The 22,724-nt window shown below is 36.8% G+C and overlaps 1 protein-coding gene across 3 annotated transcripts in view; it reads right to left on the reverse strand.

Moving 5' to 3' along the window:
• frmpd4.L (FERM and PDZ domain containing 4 L homeolog) overlaps positions 1-22,724 on the reverse strand; it is a 206,271-nt gene that overhangs the window by 135,647 nt on the left and 47,900 nt on the right. Inside the window, exon 1 of one of the 3 annotated variants that reach the window (XM_041582351.1) lies at positions 2,682-3,266. The exons of the other annotated variants lie outside the window; for them this stretch is intronic. The gene's annotated coding sequence lies outside the window, so the exon portion shown is untranslated. Of the gene's footprint in view, positions 1-2,681; positions 3,267-22,724 lie in introns of those variants that run through there. 3 annotated transcript variants of the gene reach the window in all.

Raw genomic sequence — 22,724 nt, forward strand, 5'->3', positions numbered from 1 at the left:
CAGGATAATAGCAATTCATCTAATCAGAAACCTAATCTATCTAATGAAATGACTGCAATGAATGAAGCCACGTTCAATCTCTTGATATGCTTTCTAACTCATGAATTCATACATGCATTTTCACTGTTAGCTTTTCAAATTGGCTTAGAAGAAACTACAATCATTACTCATATGAAAAATGTATGTGAATACTAGAATGAACATTCTCAGATACACATTGAAAACTAATTTATAGCCCCAAATATCGATCCTTCCAACTTTAACTCTTGTAAACTCTTTCCAAGAAAACAATCGTACTGAAAATAACGATGATAGCTAAATGGCAAATAGCTAAACAATGACAATCCACCATGTTCTCTATTAATCATTTACAGAAGATACATTTACGGCATACTTAATGGAAATACGTTAGTGGGTCTTAAGAACATTAGACTCATGTGCCATATATATATATATATATACATACATATATATATATATATATAGATACACACACTATATATTAATGTGTACCAACATTAAATGGCCTTGTAACTACAATGAGCATATATGTCATTTTAAATATCGTATCCCTAATGTTGATATTGTACAGTAGTTATGGGATCCATTATCAGGAAACCCATTATCCAGAAACGCTGTCTCCAATACATTCCATTTTATCCAAATAATCCAACTTTTTTTTAAAAATGATTTCCTTTTTCTCTGTAATAATAAAACAGTAGCTTGTACTTGATACAAACTAAGATATAATTAATCCTTATTGGAAGCAAAAACAGCCTATTTGGGATTATTTAATTTCGTTTAAATGCATGTAGACTTACGGTATGAACCAAATTACCAAAAGATCCCTTATCTATAAAACCATAGGTCCCAATCATTGGATAACAGGTCCTATACTTATAATATATATGTATAATTGATTTGATATGTTTATGTCGTCATTACTTTATCTTTCTCTCAGGTATGTGTTTAACTTCAGTGGTCTCTTTCATCTTGCTCTAATATAACATTTTGACTGCCAATACTGTCAGTACAGAAACAATGATAATACAACACCCCCACCTACCCCCATTTCCCTTTACTAGAACATCTAGCACATTGCCCTTATATGTCTGCGGGAATTGGTGATACTCAGATAGGGGTGTTTTGACCACCAATATTTTCAAGCTAAGGAGAGCTGCATTTTATAGTACTAAAAACATGATGACTTGAACCTCTTCAGTAATTTTTCACAGCAGCAAACACCATGAATAAGACACTTTGAGTAGGAAACATATTAGTATACAAAACACATAATGAAATGTAGTTAAGGTGCTTTACAACATATAATTGTAGTCCATATGTGCTGCCTGATTCTTGGGATACCATGCTTTGACAAGGAATGGGTGAAACAAATGGAATATCACACCCCCACAAAGGACTGTCATTTAGAATTAATGATGGTTGTAAGACCAGAAATAAAAAGTAGAAGGGAATCTCTCCCAGTTGTCATTTTCTTGTACCTTGATCCTTCATCAACAGTTTACAAAGACACACAGTTCATTACTTGTGTGATATACAGTAGTGATAGTTTTTGTGTGACTTGGATATGTGAAGAAAGGTATTTCTTGAAATGGTAAATTATAAAACACAATTATAAAAGGTCCTCTCCTATGTATAGGCTTTTTCAATTGTAAGATGGTATGATTGAAGGGTAAAAGGGTAGTTGTTGAAAGGTGATTACTTATAAAGTATTGTATAAATATAGAGTTATTTGGAAAATCTACTTGCAGTGTTGATGGTACATCGTGAATATTCATTTATCATAAAACATCTGTATCTGTGCTTGCTGATTCCTTGTTATATATAAAATATAGAAATATAAGTAATGTACTATGTACAGTATGTATAAATAAAGAGTGTGAAAGTAAGAGAAATGTCATAGTAAATAAGAATGTTTTATTCAATTGAAATACCAGCTGCTTCTTAACAACACCTAATTCAAAACACTATCGCTATATGTATATGCTTTTGCTAGCAGAAAATCAAATACTATACTGTGACAAATATCAATCACATAAATAGTGGTCATGCAAGAAAAACAAAAGCAATGACCCGTAAAGTCTGCCTGACACCCTGTCAATTATTCTTCATTTCATCAGACTAGATGCAATCTGTATGAGTTAACTAATTCTATTTTCCAGCAGTGCGATTGCGATTGATTTACAGTTCTCATAAAGTTGAGTCCTAAAAAAACAATACTGGTAGTGCCAATGGTTTACATAATACTTTATAGTCACCAAATTAAACTCTTTTACGCACAAATAAGTACAGTTATAAGAGATCTATCACCTACTATCATTTATTTCCTTTAAGCCATCTATTGAATTATATTATTTGCTCACTTTGAAAGGACAGAGGATAGGCAACAAACAATGCATTCATAATATCCAGTAGTATATCCTTGCACAACAGTTACCTACCTCTATATACTTATTTTCAGTAGTATAATATATACATATATATATATATATATATATATATATATATATATATATATATATATATATATATATATATATATATCAGAGATATTCCATAACTGAGGTTCAATGGTATATACTTCTGTATTGCCAAGTCTGCCTCCAATATATTTACAAAGCTAAGCATTATTAAACAGCTGGTTAATATTTTTGCCTTACCTTTTCTTCTTGCTGTTTATAAGTGGTTGTTATCTCTTAGTACTGTCACAGCCAAAAAGGTGTCTGTGTCTCACTTAGTAACGTCAGCTGCCTCCAAACTGTGCTGATACCATAGAATTCACTGTGGATAAACAAGTTAATTTGCAATCATCTCCTAACTCCCACTTCTCTTAAATAATTCTCTGGCTGCTGCTCATGCACATAGTACAGTTGTGGAAACCAGTCTTCAGATATTTTAACACGGCAGGAAAGTGCAAATGACTGGAAATGGCATTGCTTCTCTTGCCACCAATACTAAAATGCTGCCAATGGATTCCAATGAATATATTTTCTACAGCATCTTTTAGAAATATTCTACCAGCCCGAGCAGTATACAACAAGTGAAGGAATTTGATGCAATGATGGAAACTCCAGTCCAGCTCCTTCAATTATTATTCTTGTTCCTGTCAGGTACAGCACGCTTTGCTGCAGTCCATAATCCCAGCAAGAACTATACCAAGTACACCCCCAGATCACAGCATCCAATGAAAAGAAGATGCAAAAGGACTTAACCTTTTCTCTGACTCCACAATACCCTAGGCTGCTGCTGAGTATTTGCTGATTTTTTCCTTTTCCTTACATTCAGTATGAATGAAGCAGAGCAAATGCACTGCCTATCCTCTCATGAGGACAGCATGCATTTATGTGAAACATGAGGAGAATGCCTAATGCTTGAAGAACCAGTACTGCATTCCCAATGAGCTCTCATTACAGACATGTTGTTGAATTACACTGACTGGTATTATCTTCCGCGATTACCTTGTTTCAGGCTGTTTACTATTAACAACTGTTTTTTCTAAGAAATTAGAACAGTTAACCTGTTGGGTGTCAGTCGAATTTCAAAGTAGGGAATACAAATATTTTAAGGCAATATTTTATAGATTTTCATGGAAACAAGTGAAAATATTATATTTAACTCCCATCAATTTAAAAGCAAAAAAAAAAAGTGAAATTCATTTCTATGATAATTTATATCCCAGGTAGTTATATGTAGTTTTGCAATGACAGATCTGCTTGTGCAAGACCATAAAACAATTTATTCATCTAACGCACATCAGTGGCCTCCATCTGTCTGATCTAGGGGTGAAGAGGGGATGCACAATTTGACACTTTGAAGTGGTTTATACACTGCGTAATGATCCAGCCAGTTTGCAAAAATTCCATATTACTTCCCCAATAATATTTGTATGATGGTCTAACATTTTCTGGAACTGCAATTTGACTGATTGAAATCTTACAATGGAACACATATCAATATCACATGTCAATATTAAATGTGCAGCTGCTAACACAAAGTGGGTGTTCAGAGGGGCACGTCTGTACTGGGTTATGTTATTCCCAGGACTATTAAAACAAAATGTAGGTTTTAGGGTTCAGTACGGCTTGTTTATTTATGTCCCAGATTAATTTGCACGAACACTAAGAGGAGCAAATTTGCACTCATGCATGTTGAGCATGGCTGAGCTCTGCATCTCAGGTTGATACAAGGTGTAAGGGTAGTACCCTGCTCTGCACTTCATAAATGAGTTCTAATATTTCAAAGAGGGCCATGTGTTCTTTGTTTGCTCATTGCCACAAAGGCCCAGATAAGTTTCTAATGGTTGTTCTGCTTATCACTATGAAGTGGTTTTGTTTAAAGGGATAATGTCATGGGAAAAAAATTTCAAAATGAATCAGTTAATAGTGCTGCTCGAGCAGAATTCTGCACTGAAATCCATTTCTCAAAAGAGAAAACAGATTTTTTTTTTATATTCAATTTTTAAATCTGTCATGGGGCTAGACATATTGTCAATTTCCCAGCTGCCCCAAGTCATGTGACTTGTGCTCTGATAAACTTCAATCACTCTTTACTGCTGTACTGCAAGTTGGAGTGATATCACCCTCCTCCCTTTTTCCCCCCAGCAGCCAAACAAAAGAACAATGGGAAGGCAAACAGATAGCAGCTACCTAACACAAGATAACAGCTGCCTGGTAGATCTAAGAACAAGTCTCAATAGTAAAAACCCATGTCCCACTGAGACACATTCAGTTTCATTGAGATGGAAAAACAGCAGACTGCCAGAAAGCACTTCTCTCCTTGGGATATATTTATCAATGAGTGAAGTTTTTAGTGAAGTTCCGCCACTAGAGTGAAATTCCGCCACTTCCCATTCTATGGGGTTTTTAAAGGCGTATTTATCAAAGGGCGAAATTTCACTTTCACCCATTGATAAATACGCCTTTCAAAATCCCATAGAAATGAATTGAGAGCTGCGGAATTTCACTCTAGTGGCGGAACTTCACTCTTTGATAAATTTACCCCCTGAAGTGCAGGCACAAGTCACATGACTGGGGGCAGCTGGGAAATTGACAAAATGTCTAGCCCCATGTCAGATTTCAAAATTGAATATGAAAAATCTGAGAAACGGATTTCAGTGCAGAATTCTGCTGGAGTGGCACTATTAACTGCTGCTTTTTGAAAAAAAAACATGTTTTCTGATGACAGGATCCCTTTGATAACTTTGCTTTTGTTCTATGCAGACAATTTCTATGGGTTAAATACAAATTTCTAAAGAGGTTGCCTTACTTATAATGATCCTCAATCACTAAACAAGCCTTTATCCTGGATGCCAAGAGTGCTCATTATAGTATCTATAATGATTATAGAACCTGCTATCCATAATGCTTGGGACCTGGGGTTTACCAGATAACGGATATTTCTATAATTTGCATCTTTATATAATTTTCTAGTAGACTAAAGATATGATCATTAAACAAACCCAAACAGGCTTGTTTCTAATAGGGATTAATTATATCTTAGTTTGGATCAAGTACAAGGTACTGTTTTATTATAACAGAGAAAAGGGAAATCAATTTAAAATTTTGGATTATTTGGATAAAATGGAGGCTATTGGAGCAGGCCTTTCTGTAATTTGGAGCTTTCTAGATAATGGGTTTCCAGATAATGGATTTCAAACCTGTAATAATATAACCCTGTGCAGCAGTCAAAAATCATACAAAAATCTATAAGCTCCACTCAAGTCCACACATCAGAAAATACAGCGTAGTATGCTAAATAGAAATTTTTCAATCATCATGAAACTAATGGGGTTATTTATTAAAATGCGTGTTTGTGTAAAGGGGTTTTCTTCTTCAAATAAACTGTAATTTTAAAAAAACTTTGAATGTTTGGTTATTTATTAGAAAAATATGAACCCCAATAAGGTGGGTTTTCATCTAGGAATATGAACTGCAGACTCTAAGGGGGGAACTTCAGCACTGAGGACAGCAACAAATGTGGGGGAGGAAAGGAGGCTGCACAGCACCACTGGCAGATGACAGTGTAGTGGGAGGTGGAGAAGGGGCAGTGGAGGCCAATGAGGGAGGAAGTTTTGTTACAATAAAGAGGGGAAGTAGGAGACATAAGGATAGGGGGCTGGTCCACAGCTCATCCAAAGCAACATATTTGCAATTTTGGCTGAAGATGCTGGGGAGCACAGCTCTGAACTGACATGTATGGAGCAGTCTGACTCTCAGAGCACCCTGGGAGCCAGCATCTCTAATACGGGAAAGGCAAGTTTTAGTTATAGGGGGATTTAATTATTAGAAAGGTGGGTAGGGTAATATGTCGCAAGGGCCCTTCATACCGAACTGTCTGCTGCTTGCCTGGTGCTAGGGTTTGTCATGTGGTGGAACAAGTGGACAGGTTATTGGGAGGGGCTGGGGAAGACCCAGCAGTCTTGGTAAACATAGGTAACATTGACAAAGTTAGAGGAGGGGGGAAGTCCTCAATAACAATTTAAAAAAAATAGATATTGGTGTAGGGAGGAGGTCTTTGGAGAACTGGGCTGATTTCTCAATTGGCTAAAGGCTCTTTGCCAGGGATGAGCTTATTCTGTGGAGGACTGGTTAGATGAGGTAGTGGGCATAGTCAGGTAGTTGGGGTAGAACGACATAATTTCCCATTTTGGATTTGTTAGAATGTGTACTTTCCAAAAATATATGGTTTTCAGGGATCTTTGTAGTTTTAGGGGGTCTTATGGCACATAATACGCAGTCGGTGTTCACAGAAGGCAAATTGGCAGCCGAGAAAATTCATATGCACTATTTTCATTTGGCGTCTGTACACCCCAGCTGCTTTGGTATATATATGTATATTGGGCATCAAACTGTTCAGTAGACCCTTAGCATTCATATATCGGGTGGTTTACCATTGTATGTAAGACATTGGGTGAGATAAATTCGGCAAATTGCAATAATTTTAGGAGATTTTCAGAAATGTTTTAGAAACTGCTGCGTAGCATTGCAATTTGGTACTTTGACATAATTACCCATTTTGGATTCATCAGTATGCGTACTTTCCAAAAATATATGATTTCCAGCAGTCACCATACTTTTTTGTAGCTTTTGCAACACATAAAACTGCCAGTGTGTTTATAAATTAGGGTAAATGTAAGCCATCAAATAAATATGCACAAGGTAGATTTTGGTGTCGTTACATGTACATTGGGTAGCAAACTGTTCAGCAGACCCCAGGTGTTCATATTTAGGATGGGTTATGTTGGTGCATTAAGAAAAGTGGGGCATATAATTGGGTAAATTGCAAGCATTGAGACGATTTTAAGAAATTTCATAAAAACCACTACGCTTAGCATAGCTTTGCAGTTAGGTAGTTTGCAGTAGAAATATATATTTAAAGGGGAATTCCAGCTTCCAAATCAAAATTTGATAAAGAGGTCCACATAACACAGAAACCCCTAATATACCCATCACCTGTTTCTTCAAATAGTATGAATAAATGCCATTTTCTATGCTGAAATCCATTTGTTTAATAGTTTTTCTCTTTCTGCATCATTTGAAATCCTGGCAGGTAAGGAGGGACTAAACACTGATGTTATAAATTGTAACAACTTCTCCACAGCTTACAGACAGCATGCAGGAACTACATAACCCACATTGCATTGCACTATTATGTTCTGTTCCTTATTGAAATCACGTGTGCAGGGAATTGTGGGGTTTGGAGGATGCAGGCTAAGGACAGATGGCTGTTGATACAAAGTAACAGCAGTCAGCTAACTCAGTAAAGTAGTCAGACAGATCAGCAGGAGAGCAGGGGGAAAGGCTTAGATAACTGTTCCAAACCATTAAAAATCACGAAAAATCTTCATATTTTTTAACTGATGTATATTGCAAAGTTGCTTGAAATTATGTTTACTTTTCAAAAAGTTCAAGTTATGTTTGTGTGGAGTTCCCCTTTAAACATTTTGATTTCATCAGGATTTGTACTTAAATAAAGTATATGGTTTTCTAGGGTCTCTGTACTGTTAGGGGTCTTATGGCCCATAATACACACATCAGTGCTTATATTGCTGCAGCCAGAGTGTCAGCCGTGAAAATGTATATGCACATTTTCATTTGGGTGATACTGTATGCCATATAGTTTGATAAATCTAAGCATATTGGGCATTAAAGTGTTCAGTAGACATCTGGTGTTTTCTCTTGGTACCTAATGCTATGTGGGAGATAAGATGCTAGAAATTGGAAAGCTTTGAGGCTATTTTCAGCTATTTCATCAAGTGCCAATATTGGGAAAGCATTGCTACTCAGTAGTTTGGAGTACAATGACACGGTTACCCATTCTGGATTCGACTGAATGTGTACTTTCTAAAATATAAAATGAATGAAATTTTTATGTTTTTTACCCCACAAAAATGCAGTAAATGTGCAGTGAACTTAAAAAAATTGGGGTCTCTAAACACCAGATAGTTTGGTATGCCTACTGTATGTACAATGGACATCAATATTTAGGATGCTTTCTCTTGGTACCTAATCCTCTGTGGGAGATATGAACTTGCGAAGTGAAAGTGGTATTAAAGCTCTAAATACCAAACTCAGGTTGTCCTGGAAAAAAAACAGTGTATGGTTTTCATAGGTAAACTAAACCGACCCCTCCCCCCCCAGGAAATGCCCTTAAAATGAGAGAGCACAAAATGTTAAAAAAAAATTCTGAAATTCTGCTGGCACTTAAAGGTTTAAAAGAAGCATGTGCTACAGTATATGAACTAACTTGGTCTGCACCATACTAATAAAAACATTTTTCATCCATATTTTCATTTAAGATGTTTTAACATTTTTTGTGGGGTGAATTATCAGTTTGTGTTTACTAAAACACTAAATTTCAGACGTGCAAACTTTGACAGTATAAGGGCATCTCTGCAACATATTAAGTGGGAAATGCTTTTCACAGGGTTAAACACAGAACAAAAATGGGAAGTCTTTAAAATGCTGCTTAATAAATATACTTGTCAGTATATTCCACTTGTAAGCAAGGAACGTCGTTGCAAAGCAAAACCTTTTTGGTTCAATAGATGCGTTTGTGTTGAGGTGGGTAAGAAAAGACATGCTTTTAAGGCTTTCAAGTTAGCTGGTACAGCCGAAACATTTATAAGGTACAAGGAGGCCAATAAATCATGCAAAGAAGCTATAAGGCAAGCTAAAATTGCTATAGAAAAGGATATTGCAGCAAGCAGTAAAAAAAATCCAAAATTATTTTTTAAATATGTTAATAGTAAAAAAATGAAGCAGGAAGGAGTGGGACCCCTTACTATCAGAGGGGGGTCAGCTGGTTGATGAAAACAAAATAAAAGCGCAGATTCTGAACTCGTATTTTTCATCTGTCTACACAAATGAGGAACCAGTAAGTGAAGGTTTCCTTCTTAACACTCCCAATTCTAGTAATACAACTAATGATGCATGGTTCACACATGAAGAAATTCAAAAGAAACTTGAACATGTTAAGGTCCAGGGCCAGATGGTATTCATCCCAGGGTAATTAGCGAGCTTAGCTCTGTGATTGCCAAACCTCTTTACTTAATTTTTCAGGATTCATTGAGATCTGGCATTGTGCCGAGAGACTGGCGAATTGCTAATGTGGTGCCTCTATTCAAAAAAGGATCCCGTTCTCAGCCTCAAAACTATAGGCCAGTTAGTCTGACGTCAGTATTAGGAAAGCTTTTCGAAGGGTTAATAAAGGATAAGATACTGGACTTCATAGCAAATCATAATACTATGAGTTTGTGCCAGCATGGTTTTATGCGTAATAGATCTTGCCAGACTAACTTAATTTCTTTTTACGAGAATGTAAGTAGAGACCTTGATTCTGGGATGGCAGTGGATGTGATTTACTTAGACTTTGCTAAAGCATTTGATACAGTGCCACACAAAAGGTTACTGGTTAAATTAAGGAATGTTGGCCTGGAACATAGTATTTGTACCTGGATAGAGAACTGGTTAAAAGATAGACTACAAAGAGTGGTGGTAAATGGAACATTTTCTAATTGGACCAGTGTTGTTAGTGGAGTACCGCAGGGCTCTGTACTAGGTCCCTTGCTTTTCAACTTGTTTATTAATGACCTGGAGGTGGGCATTGAAAGTACTGTTTCTATTTTTGCAGATGATACTAAATTGTGCAGAACTATAGGTTCCATGCAGGATGCTGCCACTTTGCAAAGTGATCTGTCTAAACTGGAAAACTGGGCAGCAAACTGGAAAATGAGGTTCAATGTTGATAAATGCAAGGTTATGCACTTTGGCAAAAATAATATAAATGCAAGTTATACACTAAATGGCAATGTGTTGGGAGTTTCCTTAAATGAAAAGGATCTAGGGGTCTTTGTAGATAACACGTTGTCTAATTCTGGGCAGTGTCATTCTGTGACTACTAAAGCAAATAAAGTTCTGTCTTGCATAAAAAAGGGCATTAACTCAAGGGATGAAAACATAATTATGCCTCTTTATAGGTCCCTGGTAAGGCCTCATCTGGAGTATGCAGTTCAGTTTTGGACTCCAGTCCTTAAGAGGGATATAAATGAGCTGGAGAGAGTGCAGAGACGTGCAACTAAATTGGTTAGAGGGACGGAAGACTTAAATTATGAGGGTAGACTGTCAAGGTTGGGGTTGTTTTCTCTGGAAAAAAGGCACTTGCGAGGGGACATGATTACACTTTACAAGTACATTAGAGGACATTATAGACAAATGGCAGGGGACCTTTTTACCCATAAAGTGGATCACCGTACCAGAGGCCACCCCTTTAGACTAGAAGAAAAGAACTTTCATTTGAAGCAACGTAGAGGGTTCTTCACAGTCAGGACAGTGAGGTTGTGGAATGCACTGCCGGGTGATGTTGTGATGGCTGATTCAGTTAATGCCTTTAAGAATGGCTTGGATGATTTTTTGGACAGACATAATATCAAAGGCTTTTGTGATACTAAACTCTATAGTTAGTATAGGTATGGGTATATAGAATTTTAATTAAAAGTAGGGAGGGGTGTGTGTATGGATGCTGGGTTTTCATTTGGAGGGGTTGAACTTGATGGACTTTGTCTTTTTTCAACCCAATTTAACTATGTAACTATGTAACTATGTAGCAAATATATACTGCTAGGTAAAAAAAATACAGATATATACCGTTTACAATCTTTAAGCCTATTAACTTGCATTGCTTCAGTTTTGGGGGTCAGCAATGTGGTGGGGTATTAGAGTTGAGGCTAAACACTGAGCTCTAAAACTGAGTGGATTTCACTTGCTCATTAAAGGAATTGTTCAGTGTAAAAATAAAAACTGGGTAAATAGATAGGCTGTGCAAAATAAAAAATGTTTCTAATATAGTTAGTTAGCCAAAAATGTAATGTATAAAGGCTGGAGTGATTTGAAGTATAACATGTCAGTCAGATCACTACTTCCTGCTTTTCAGCTCTCTTGGTTTACACTGACTGGTTACCCTGGTTACCAGGCAGTGACCAATCAGAGACTTGAGGGGGAGCCACATGGGTCATATCTGTTGCTTTTGAATCTGAGCTGAATGCTGAGGATCAATTGCAAACTCACTGAACAGAAATGTACCATGTGGCCCCCCCTTCAAGTCGCTGACTAGCTCAGAGTTATAGAGCTGAAAAGCAGGAAGTTGGATTCTGGCTGTTTTATTAGACATCTGTTCACTCCAGCCTTTATATATTACATTTTTGGCTAACTAACTATATTAGAAACATTTTTTATTTTGCACAGCCTATCTATTTACACAGTTTTTATTTTCACACTGAACTATTCCTTTAAACATATTGAACTGCTGTGAATACCCAGTTCCATGCTTAAATCTACTAATAAATTGGGATGCTTTCATCATAGAATATAGTTTCATTACATTTATATTTATTTTATTTTTGTATGTCATTCTTGTTTCTGCTGTACTTTGTGAGTAAAACTGCAAGAGATAAAACTCTGTTCTATTCCATGCCACTGGGGTTTTTTTATTCGGCCTAGCTTCCCTTTGAAAGCTCTCTATTTGTTAACGATCTATTTTTTTCCATCTGCAAAGAACTAAAGAACCAAAGAGATTTGGTATCAACAGTCCAAAAGATAAAAGAAAACTCTGGATGAGCTCCAAACAGTCTGGAGAGTTTGATAATAAAAAGTAAATTGAAAACTTCTGGCAAATGTATGTGAATTCAAAATAAAAATGCAGCACAACAGTTAATCATTTCTGGTTAGTACTGCTTATTATATTATTATATATTTATCGGTTTAAAAAAACAGTATTGGTTGGGTAGACCATTTTGCTCCCATTTTTTTTCTCTGAAAGGACTAGCTGCAGTGAATCTAAAATGTTATTGCCTTGTCGTTCCCATGTATGCTGACCCTGTTTTTGTTGCCTTCTAAGCTTCCATCTTATTAAAGGCAAAGCTGTAGGGAAAAAATGTAATACGATTAATAACCAGAGGAATGTCTGTACCACAAATACAGGTAGGAAACAAGGACTTCTTGGTGGGCTATTGCCCCATACAGTTTCTTGTAAAGCATAATCAAAAGTATGTTGTATTTATAATATGAATGCACTACAAATACATTTTGTTTACTTATTTGTCATAAGCTAATAAACTAGGTCATGGTGAGCCACAGATAAGAGCCAGAGTTTAAAGGAGGAGCCAGTTAGTTCATATGTGGGTAGCGGAGTTATTGTTGGTGGGAGCAGTTTGGTTCTATTTATTGTTAGGTTAAAGTATACTATACTTTCAGATTGAATACTTACCCAATGCATTTTAATCTCCTGTTAATCTCCTATATTAAAATCCATTACAGTACAAGAGCATATTATGTCTTTGGCCTTACAATTTAGGCATCTTGCGACATCTCTGGAAATCCTGGTAGAATGTTTTCCAAAGGGTTAATGTTTTTATGGGTGGAGTTTTGGGTTGATATATTTATCCATGGGATAGGTGGACCAGGTGAATGCTTCTGAGGAAGTGGCGAGATGCCTCGAAAGGCATAAAAGCGCATGGTCCAAGACCTATTATGCTGTTGTGCCTTAATGGCTTTTACTATAGACCATTAAAAATTTAATTTTATTCATATAATGCCTCTTCTTGGTGCCCCATGTTTCCTAGGTTTTTATGTATGTTTTAGCCTGTTGGAAGTCAGGCATACACGTCTATTACAAGAGTAAGCCTATGGAACGGTAGTTGCTCCCTCAATCCTATTGACATTGTGCTTATATCCTAATAAGTACCCTATTAAATAATTTTATCAATTGTCATATACATATCAGTTATGATATTGCCCTTCCTGGAGGTTGCTCTTAGTACTTTCAATCTTAGTTTTCTATTTAACATTATCCAATGGCAGATACTATTTTTATATATACAGTATATGAAGAAGTGTCTTACATATGGCCTGTTTATGCTATATAATTTTATAGAAACCTGCAATGTTGAGGGGTATAGTTTCTCTTTAAGAGTAGCAGGCTGGTCATAAGTTGGGTACACAAGTTTTAAGTTAGCTAGTGGTGTTGGTGGATTCAGTGAGTGAAAAGTGCTTAGTTTTAATGAGTCGACTTCATCACAGAACAAGGCAGGCCCTGGTCAGATTTGCTAGGGTGTCATGAATATTTATGTGTTGGTTCATGGTTTAACCCTTTATGTGCCACAGAACATAGAATCTATGTTCTGTGGATGAAATGCTCTAAATGCCATAGAACTCGACTCCCCTCCCCCTTATTCTCCAGCCCCTTGTCAACAAATAGTAGCAGGGAATGAGTATGTCCTTGGGCAAAATCGACCAGGAGCCTCTAAAGAGCAGCAGACACGTGCCAACTACATGTCTGCTGTGACAAGTGCTTCCTCTTCCTCCAGGATTGCCCACCAATGGACCCCCTTGCCTGATGGCGCAGTTCCTCGTGCTGCAGCGGTCCTATTTTAGCTACAGCCTGCCCACCTGCTTGTTTGTGTGTAGTGTCATTTACTTGTACAAACACATACATTCTACAGTGACACATTTACACACACATTCATTTTGTGGGGATTGAGGGGCTTTTACACATTCTCAGCACTCATATACTTGTACACCACACTTAATAAGCAATATGCTAAGTGTACATATACATAAACACTTACACACTTGTATTTTTTTTTTGGCTCAAAAAATGTTTTTCTTGGTACCTAATGCTGTGTGGGAGATAAGATGATAGACATTGGAAGGCTTGTGGTGATTTTCAGGTATTTCCTAATTTTGGGAAAGTATTGTAGTTTGAAGTAGAAAGACAGTATTGCCCATTTTGGATTTGCATAAATGTGTACTTACAAAACGTCAGATACTTTGGTAATCCTATGCACAGTGGCCATGAACTGTTCAGTGGACCCTTGGCATTAATATTTAGCATGTTGTATCTTGGTACCTAATGCTATGTGAGAGATAAGAACTTGCAAAGTGAAAGTTTTGAGGTGATTTTTAAGTATAATTTTTTTATAGAAAGTTCAGATATGCTTTGGTCAGGGCAGGAACTAGGGGTAGGCAGAGTAGGCACATCATTTTGGACTCAGCAGAATGTGTACTTTTCAAAAATATATGGTTTGCTTGGGTAAACCTATTGTTTCAGGAATTTTTGGCTTTGGAATCTAAAGTATACTGTATTCTAGTGGTTTGAAAATTTGGTAATTTACTGCTGGGTGTTTTTGAGCTATAGAAGTCGGAAATCTACATTAAACTATGCATATCTGATATTGGCATGTTTGAGAGACATGAGGCTTTTGAATTTTTGTTCATAAAATAAAAGATTTTTCTGATATAAATCCCTATATCATGAAAAATATATATTTTTTTAATTTAGAGCTCTCCACTTTTTGTTCCAGAAGTAGAAATACACAATAATTCAAGCTTATTTAGAAAGCTCAGGTTCTCCTGAAAAAATGATTTATAGTTTTCCTATATAAACTTAAATTCTCCAAGAAATGCTCTTAAAGTGAGAGAATACAAAAATGTTAAAAAAAATGGCTGGCACTGAGTTCAAATGAAATGCGAAATTCTGCTTGCACTGAAAGGGTTAACCTAAGCCCTATCATGGGGGACAACAGTTGGCTGGATTTTTGGGGGGCAAAAGGTTTGCAGCTAGAGGATATTACTGTGCACTTTATGGAAAGGCAGACTGAAAGGGAACTCTCTCATTATATACATTACTACAGTATGTTTATTATTTACTGCATGTGAATAGTTATATCTTGTTGTGATACCTGAAGATTCTTATATTGATGTTTTTGCAGTGTATTAGCTGATGTTTGTTTTTACCTGTGGCTAGAATCATTCCAGATTATCATAATGCATTTGAATTGTTTGCCAGTTTGTTTGAACGTATGGTGGACGATGTCTGGGTTATGCAAAACTGTGAAGTCGCAGAACAAAAGTGTAATTTGTAGTTCTAGCTAGGCAATTTAAAGAATCCATTTGCATCCTCTGCGTTAACACGTTGATTCAAACTGGAAAAATGTCTTAAATGAAAGATATGTGAAACAAAACATTGCCTGTTGAGAATACACTACCCAGGAACGTTGCATTTCTTTGTCACATGCCGAGATACCTTTGCTTTGAAACCAACTGCATTCCTTGCACAGTAGAAAGAACTACTTAAGATTTTTTATTATCAAAATCTCCAGTCACACTGGTTGTTTCAAGCTGTCCCAGAGTTTCTCCTCGTCTTTTTTATGTTCTTTTTTGAAGCAGTATCTGCCTTAATTTTCCACAAATGGAGTAAATGAGACTTTTAACTCTTGTGGCACAAGAAGTGGGAATCGCTTGTGCCCTGACTATATTTCCGATCTTTGCCCTATTCAAATAGCTTCTAGCACTATCCCTGGTGTACAGTGGGCCTATGCTGGTTGTTGGTGTGCCAATGCTGACTTCACTGAACTGAACCCTCTTCTAGTGTGAACCCTACAATGACTGTTCCAGGAAAGTTACCAGGATGTGTGCTTTTGGCATCAATTTGTAATTACAGTGAAACATCAACCCTGATTTTAAGTTTTCCCTCATTTAACATTGTTGTTTTGTGGTCCCACCTATATATTATGCACAACACATATCTCTGATGTTATATTTTCCTGGATTTTACACCTTTTTTTCTGGTCCCCTGAAAAACTGGGGTTCTACTGTACATATATTTACCACCTGAAAGTCAGTTTTAAATTAGTACACTTTAATGAAAAGTTAAGCAACTGTAACCATAAACCTGCTACTTAGTTTGCTTTAATACAACTGCTTGGTGCCAACCACAAGCCAGGACAAAATTTCGTAACACATCCTTTAAATGTTTGCTCATAGATTTTATTATGCTGCCATGTGTTTGTACAACTGTACCTTTTTTTGCCTTTTGTAAGTTACCAGACCTTTGACCAACATGGGCACAGATTTAAAAAATAGTTTAACTGTGGTTAGCACACCTTCCGTTGGAGCCTGTTAACGCCAGGATTTACTTTGCAAGTTCTCACAAGTTCAGATTTGGCTATTCATACATAAAGGGCACCATCTCCAGTTTGACTACTGTTGATAGTCTGCATGGCAAGTCAGCTATTACTATGAACATCAAAGCAAAGCCTGTTGTGATTGGCTCCATGGCAAGTATTGTGACTTTTGCCTTTTGTTGTTAAAGGGGTAAAATTTGGTTACAATGTGCAGACCCCTATTCCAAAGTACCTTTGTCTAAATCAAAGCTCAAATATTTTCAGTTTCACACAGGTTTCATTCATTCATTTAAACTCAATGGGTTTGATGTAGTTATCTGAGCAAAGATTCATTCACAGTCCATTTGTAAAACATTCATTTTTGCCTACAACTACAGTCATCTGGGTCACCCAACCCCCAACAGCAAAAAGTGATGGAAGTAGTAGCTCAGAAACATCTACAGGGAAACTAATTTCACATCCCTCAGTTAAAAGTTTAATTCATTTTTTATGAGCTTGTGGAGAATGTTGTGTATTTTAAGCAAACTTGTCATATGGGATCTCCAGGGAGATTAAACGAAGAACCAACTATTAAAGTCATACTGCAAACAAAAAAATGTTTTGAATATGAATTCAAATGTGTTGCCAAAGTCAGCAGTGGCTTCACAGTATGTACTTTCACATGCCTTCTGCTCAACAAAATAGTTCAGTTTCATCCAGACCTCAAAAGGATCAGGGAACAAACACAAAAGAATAGAGTAAAAATACAAATCATATGATTTTTTTCTCCGAATCAGGGTTTCAGGGTTTATTCCTGAAAAGACCAAATTTTTCGGATTTTTGGCCAAAAAGTCTGAAATAGTTGGATTTGTGTGCTTATTCCAATGCAGACTACAGCAAATTCCAAATAGGATAGGGACCTCTCCCATTGACTTATATACAACCTTGGTAGGTCTGAGATGTCTGATTTTAGGATTCTAACTTTTTCCATCCTCGGATATAATAAATCTCGAAAAATTAGAGTTTTCATTCGGACTTTGATAAATAACCCCCTCAGTGTCTAAAACTCTTTGAAGCTGCTTAATTTGAAAGCTGATGCCTGAAACCTGCAGTTATGACTCATTTAAATAATACTTAATAATTTAGACATGCAAAATCTCTGCTTTTTAAAATGAAAATATATAGATTATAAATTATGCATTAAATATAAAAGATGTTTTACTAGTCCAATGCACTTATTATGACAAACCTTAAAGGGATTCTGTCATGATTTTTATGGTGTAGTTTTTATTTCTAAACTACACTGTTTACATTGCAAATAATTCACTATATCATATAAAATTGTATGCCTGAATCAACAAGTGTATTTTTTTAGTTGTAATATTAGTGTGTAGGCAGCCATCTCAGGTCATTTTTCCTGGCCATGTGCTTTCACAAAGAGTCTGCACTTTATGATGGAACTGCTGTCAGACAGGCTATTGTTTCTCTCCTACTCAGTGTAAGTGGAGGAGTCGCAGTTGGATTTTTACTATTGACCAATATTCTCATATCTACCAGGGAGCTGTTATCTTGTGTTAGGGAGTTGCTAATTGGTTACCTTCCCACTGTTCTGTTGATTGGCTGCTGGAGGGGAAAGGGTGACCACTCCAACTTGCAGTGCAGCAGTAAAGCCTGTCTGATGTTTATCAGAGCACAAGTCACATGACTGAGGGCACCTGGGAAACTGACAATATGTCTAGCCCCGTGATTTGCTGTTTTGAAAAATTGATGCATTTTAAAAAAAAAAACATGTTTTCCCGTGACAGAATCCCTTTAAATGCAGCAATTATACACACATCAATATCTTCAAATAACTTTCCTGTAAGAGGTCAAATTGTTGTCATCAGTGCTTAGTTATTATAGCAACAACAGACATATTTGTTGGCATCTGAGGTCTAGGCTATACAGTAGATGTTTCTGCTTTTGAACAGTGGTTTAATTATGAGCTACCATGACCCCCTATAAAATAAATCTTCAGGGTGTCATGCATCCTCAGCTGTGTGCATGCATGCTGACTTCTAGTCCCGGCCTCCTAATTGGCTGCTTTCATTTCCGTCATTAATATATTTGAATTTCAGTGCACTGCCATGGGGACTACCATACAGCAGGTGCCTTGCCCTCTCCCTGTTTCCTGGGCTTTCTGAGAGGCCCTGGGGTAGTCAGGATGACTACAATACTTTCATTTGTGAGAGAGGCTGTTTAGTTTTATGCCATAAGACTAAATAACTTTGTTGATGTGTTTTTTAGTTGAATAAAGTAAAGACAAAGTCTAATTTCCCTGCATTTTTTGTTTCACTGTCTCTTCTCTGCACGAGAAACCCGATATCCCCTAACATTATACAAAGCAAATCTTCCCACAATTTCTTGAAAACATCCTGCTAAACACAATGAGGAAATAGTGATTAAATATTTGCTGAAATAATGCCTGAAATCAACCTAAATTGTTGCCCACCTCTGCTTATTTAGTTGTGTGAGCTGCCTGGACGAGAAAGCATTTGTACTTCTTATATGATTGTAACGTCTACATTCTAGTGTGCAGTTTTAGGATAAATAAGCTACATGGGTGCCCACACAGAGTGCTCCCTCTCAGTGTGTGCTGCCTAGTACACCCTACACACAAAAACCAGAGTTGGACTGAGGGGGCCGTGACCCATTGGGGCTGCTTCCTCCGGGCCTCCTCCGGCCCTCCCCATCCCGCTTGCACATGGAAGAGATAAGAGGCGCAGGGTGCGGATCTGGGCCAGCCCAGTTTGACCCTGTGCACAAAGTGAAATGGTCCAACACCCCCTCCATGTAAAGTGGCACGATACAACATCCTCTCCATGCTAAGTGGCATGGTGTAGGTGTGAAGGTGTAGGATGTACATCTCGCATAGACACTTTATAAAGCTCCACATTAAGATGTAAGGACATTGCTGTGACATCATGCCCCTTCTCCTATTGGGAGTTTGAGAAGATTGGGAGTTTTCCACAGATTAGCATTGAAACAATAAATTGTCACAGCTGATAAAATAATGTCTGGAGTGTGTGGCCATGGTCTCTCAATAGCACCTACTTGAGACGATTTGGGACACATAACCTGCTATATGGTACTGTTGTATATCATTTCAAAAAATAAAACCACATGGCTGGCTATTGTGGAGAACTACTAACTATATTTTCAATAACCACATGTGTCTCTTTGTTGCCTTTAAGATTTTTGTTTATAATTATGCACAAATATGGATGCCATTATGGCATACGCATCTATACAGAAGATAAGCAGTGGCGTAACTAGATGTAACTGTTACAAATTTCCATGCAGTTTCAGATTCACTCTTTTACTATTTCATATGAAAACATTAGCGGACTAAACAATTATTTTTTATTTCTCTACAAAACTCAAACTTCAAACAAAAGTTATTAGGTTTTTTTAAATCTAAAATACTGACTTGAATGATATTCTGTTATACATTATTGAGATCAATGAACTGTTACAGAATTCTAATCTACGAGAACATGACATTAAAGCTTTAACTGAAAACTTTCTAAAAGTATGGAGGGGTGGATCATTTTGCACAGCCCATCACAGTGATATTATTTCATCACTACAATAAAATCAGCTTGCAACAAAGGCACAAACAACAGAAATAGTAATCAGTAAAATGGTCATATAGATTCTATTTAAAGGGGACATATAGCATACTTATTCACAATGTATCAAACCATGTAAAATAGGGTAAAATAGAAGAAATAGTTTTTATTTTAATACCTTTTGGATCAAAAAAGGTCTGTATTAGCTTGAAAACTGTAATCAGCCCTCCCCCTTACAACTTCCTGTCCAGGACTCTCCAGTATGTGAGTCTGCAGCCGCTGGCTCTTTCTGCCTAAGCTACAGAACAACGGTGGGTGTGTTTGTGATGTCACACTCAGTCCTTCCCTGCAGACATCTGTTAACCCTTACTGCTTGTTTTCCCTGACCTGCTCCTTTCTTTGCGAAATAGGTAATTATGTATTTTTACTCCAAAGTACCAAACCGCAAAGCTTTCCTAAAGTTGTCAATTTTTATGAAATTTCTGAAAATCACCTCAAAGCTTCCAATGTTTAGAACCCTATCTCCCACATATCATTAGGTATCAAGATAAAACACACTAACATAGAGTAACCAATTTCTATAGCTCGCCTACACTTCCTATGCTTATCATATGAGTTGGAAATTTCATAACTCTGTTATGTGGTTTAACTAAGTATCTTACAATATATTTGTACTTTGATACTACATTCTCATTTTGTCAATGTTGGTGTGTAATTCCCCCCCCCCCTCTTCTTTTTCTGTACTCTTCGACTGCTAGAATAAACTGGTTTAATAAAAAATATGATGCATAAAAGGACAAACCACCCTAAATATGGAGGCCAGGGTCCACTGAACAGTTTGATGCCCAATGTGCATAGGTTTACCCAAGTATGTGGCCTCTAGGGCCCCCAAAATAAAGACATCCCATATGATCTATCATCCTCATTTCAGCCACTGCAAAAGCAACACATTTATTGCAATTTATGTGGCTAAAGCTACAAAAAAGTGCAGTGACCATGAAAAGTCATATATTTGTGGAAAGTACACATTCCCCTGAATCCAAAATGGGTAAAGACATTTTTCTACTGCAAAGTACCAAACCGCAAATCTTTCTGAAAGTTGAATGCCAGGGGTTCACTGAACAGTTTGATGTCCAATATGTATAGGTTTACTTAAGTATGTGGCTATTATGGTCCCCAAAATTGACCTTCATGCTTACATTTACACAAATTCATAAACACATCTCCAGTTTTATGTGTGGTAATAGCTACAAATATGCACAGTGACCCCTGAAAACATATATTTTTGCATAGTACACATTCTGTCGATTCCAAAATGGGTAAAGATGTCTTTCTACGCCAAATTACTAAACTGCATATCTTTGCTAAAATGATGGTTTTTATGACATTTCTGAAAATGCCTAAAAATTTGCAATTTGTCTGACAGTGCTAGTGGTCAAAATACCTGATCCAACAGTCATGTTGCCAAAATAAACAGTTTTTAGGTGAAAAACAAAAGACAGATGGATAAAATGAATAAGTAAAACAAACAAACAAACTTATTTGTGAGTTTTTTTGTATACATGTGTGTGCACTTCTAAAAGTTGTAAGTGTGTGTGAATACATGTGCAAAAGTGTGCAAAATAAAAAATAAAAAAGAGCAATCCACTTAAATGTGTGTGTAAGTGTGTACATGCATGTAAGTGTATGTCAGTGTGTGTAAGTATGTAAGTAAAGGCCACTTACTGTTTATGGAGCATGAGGAACGCTGTCCCTGCTGGAGGGGTCCTGAAAGTCTGTTGGTGCAAAACATTGTGCAGCAGCAAATGCATGGGTAGAGCTGTGGGAGAAGGAAGCCTGGAGAGCAGCAGACATAAGATCCAATCATGCCTGCTGCTTGGAGGCTGGTCCATCACTTATCATGTCGCAGGACAGACATGACAGTCCCCCAGCCTTGTTGCTCAGGTAGCTTTCATACCTTCTGACTCTCTGCAGAGACAGCAGAAGCTGTAAATGCAGAGAGAAATGCTCATCTGCAGAGGAACATACATAGTATGCTCTTGGCAGCCATTGCGTGTCCGCACATATGGCGTTAATATGATATTTTTTCACAAAGTACTGTAATATACTTAAGCATTTCATATCTCTACAGATACTTAATCATAGGCTCATGATTAAGAAGTGTCTGTATAGATACAAAACACGTAAGGCTATACCATAATAACTGAATAAGCAACTATTGTCTTTTAAACATCTGTAATATTAGTAATATACTTAAGCACTTCGTATCTCTACAGACACTTAATCATAGGCTCATGATTAAGAAGTGTCTGTAAAGATACGAAACCCGTAAGGCTATGCCATAACAACTAAATAAGCAACTATTGTCTTTTAAACATCTAAACAGGACAACCTCTGTGGGTAACATCTAGTTACACCACTGCTCATCACAGAGAATTTTACTCACTTCTATTCATGGGATTTTTAGAATCATATTTACAGTATCAAATCTTGAACACTGACTCTCACCATTATTAAATACACTTTTTATAAACTGCAAAATTTAATTCACAAAAATATTACTTCACTAGTTTAGCTCATTTGCTTCTTTTGGGCAAGAGGAGAAGAGAAGAATTTTATTTGGGGTTGGGCACCTCATGATTATTTTGTTGAAG

The sequence above is a fragment of the Xenopus laevis genome, chromosome 2L (assembly GCF_017654675.1).
Source record: "Xenopus laevis strain J_2021 chromosome 2L, Xenopus_laevis_v10.1, whole genome shotgun sequence".
NCBI classification, from domain to species: Eukaryota; Metazoa; Chordata; class Amphibia; order Anura; family Pipidae; genus Xenopus; species Xenopus laevis.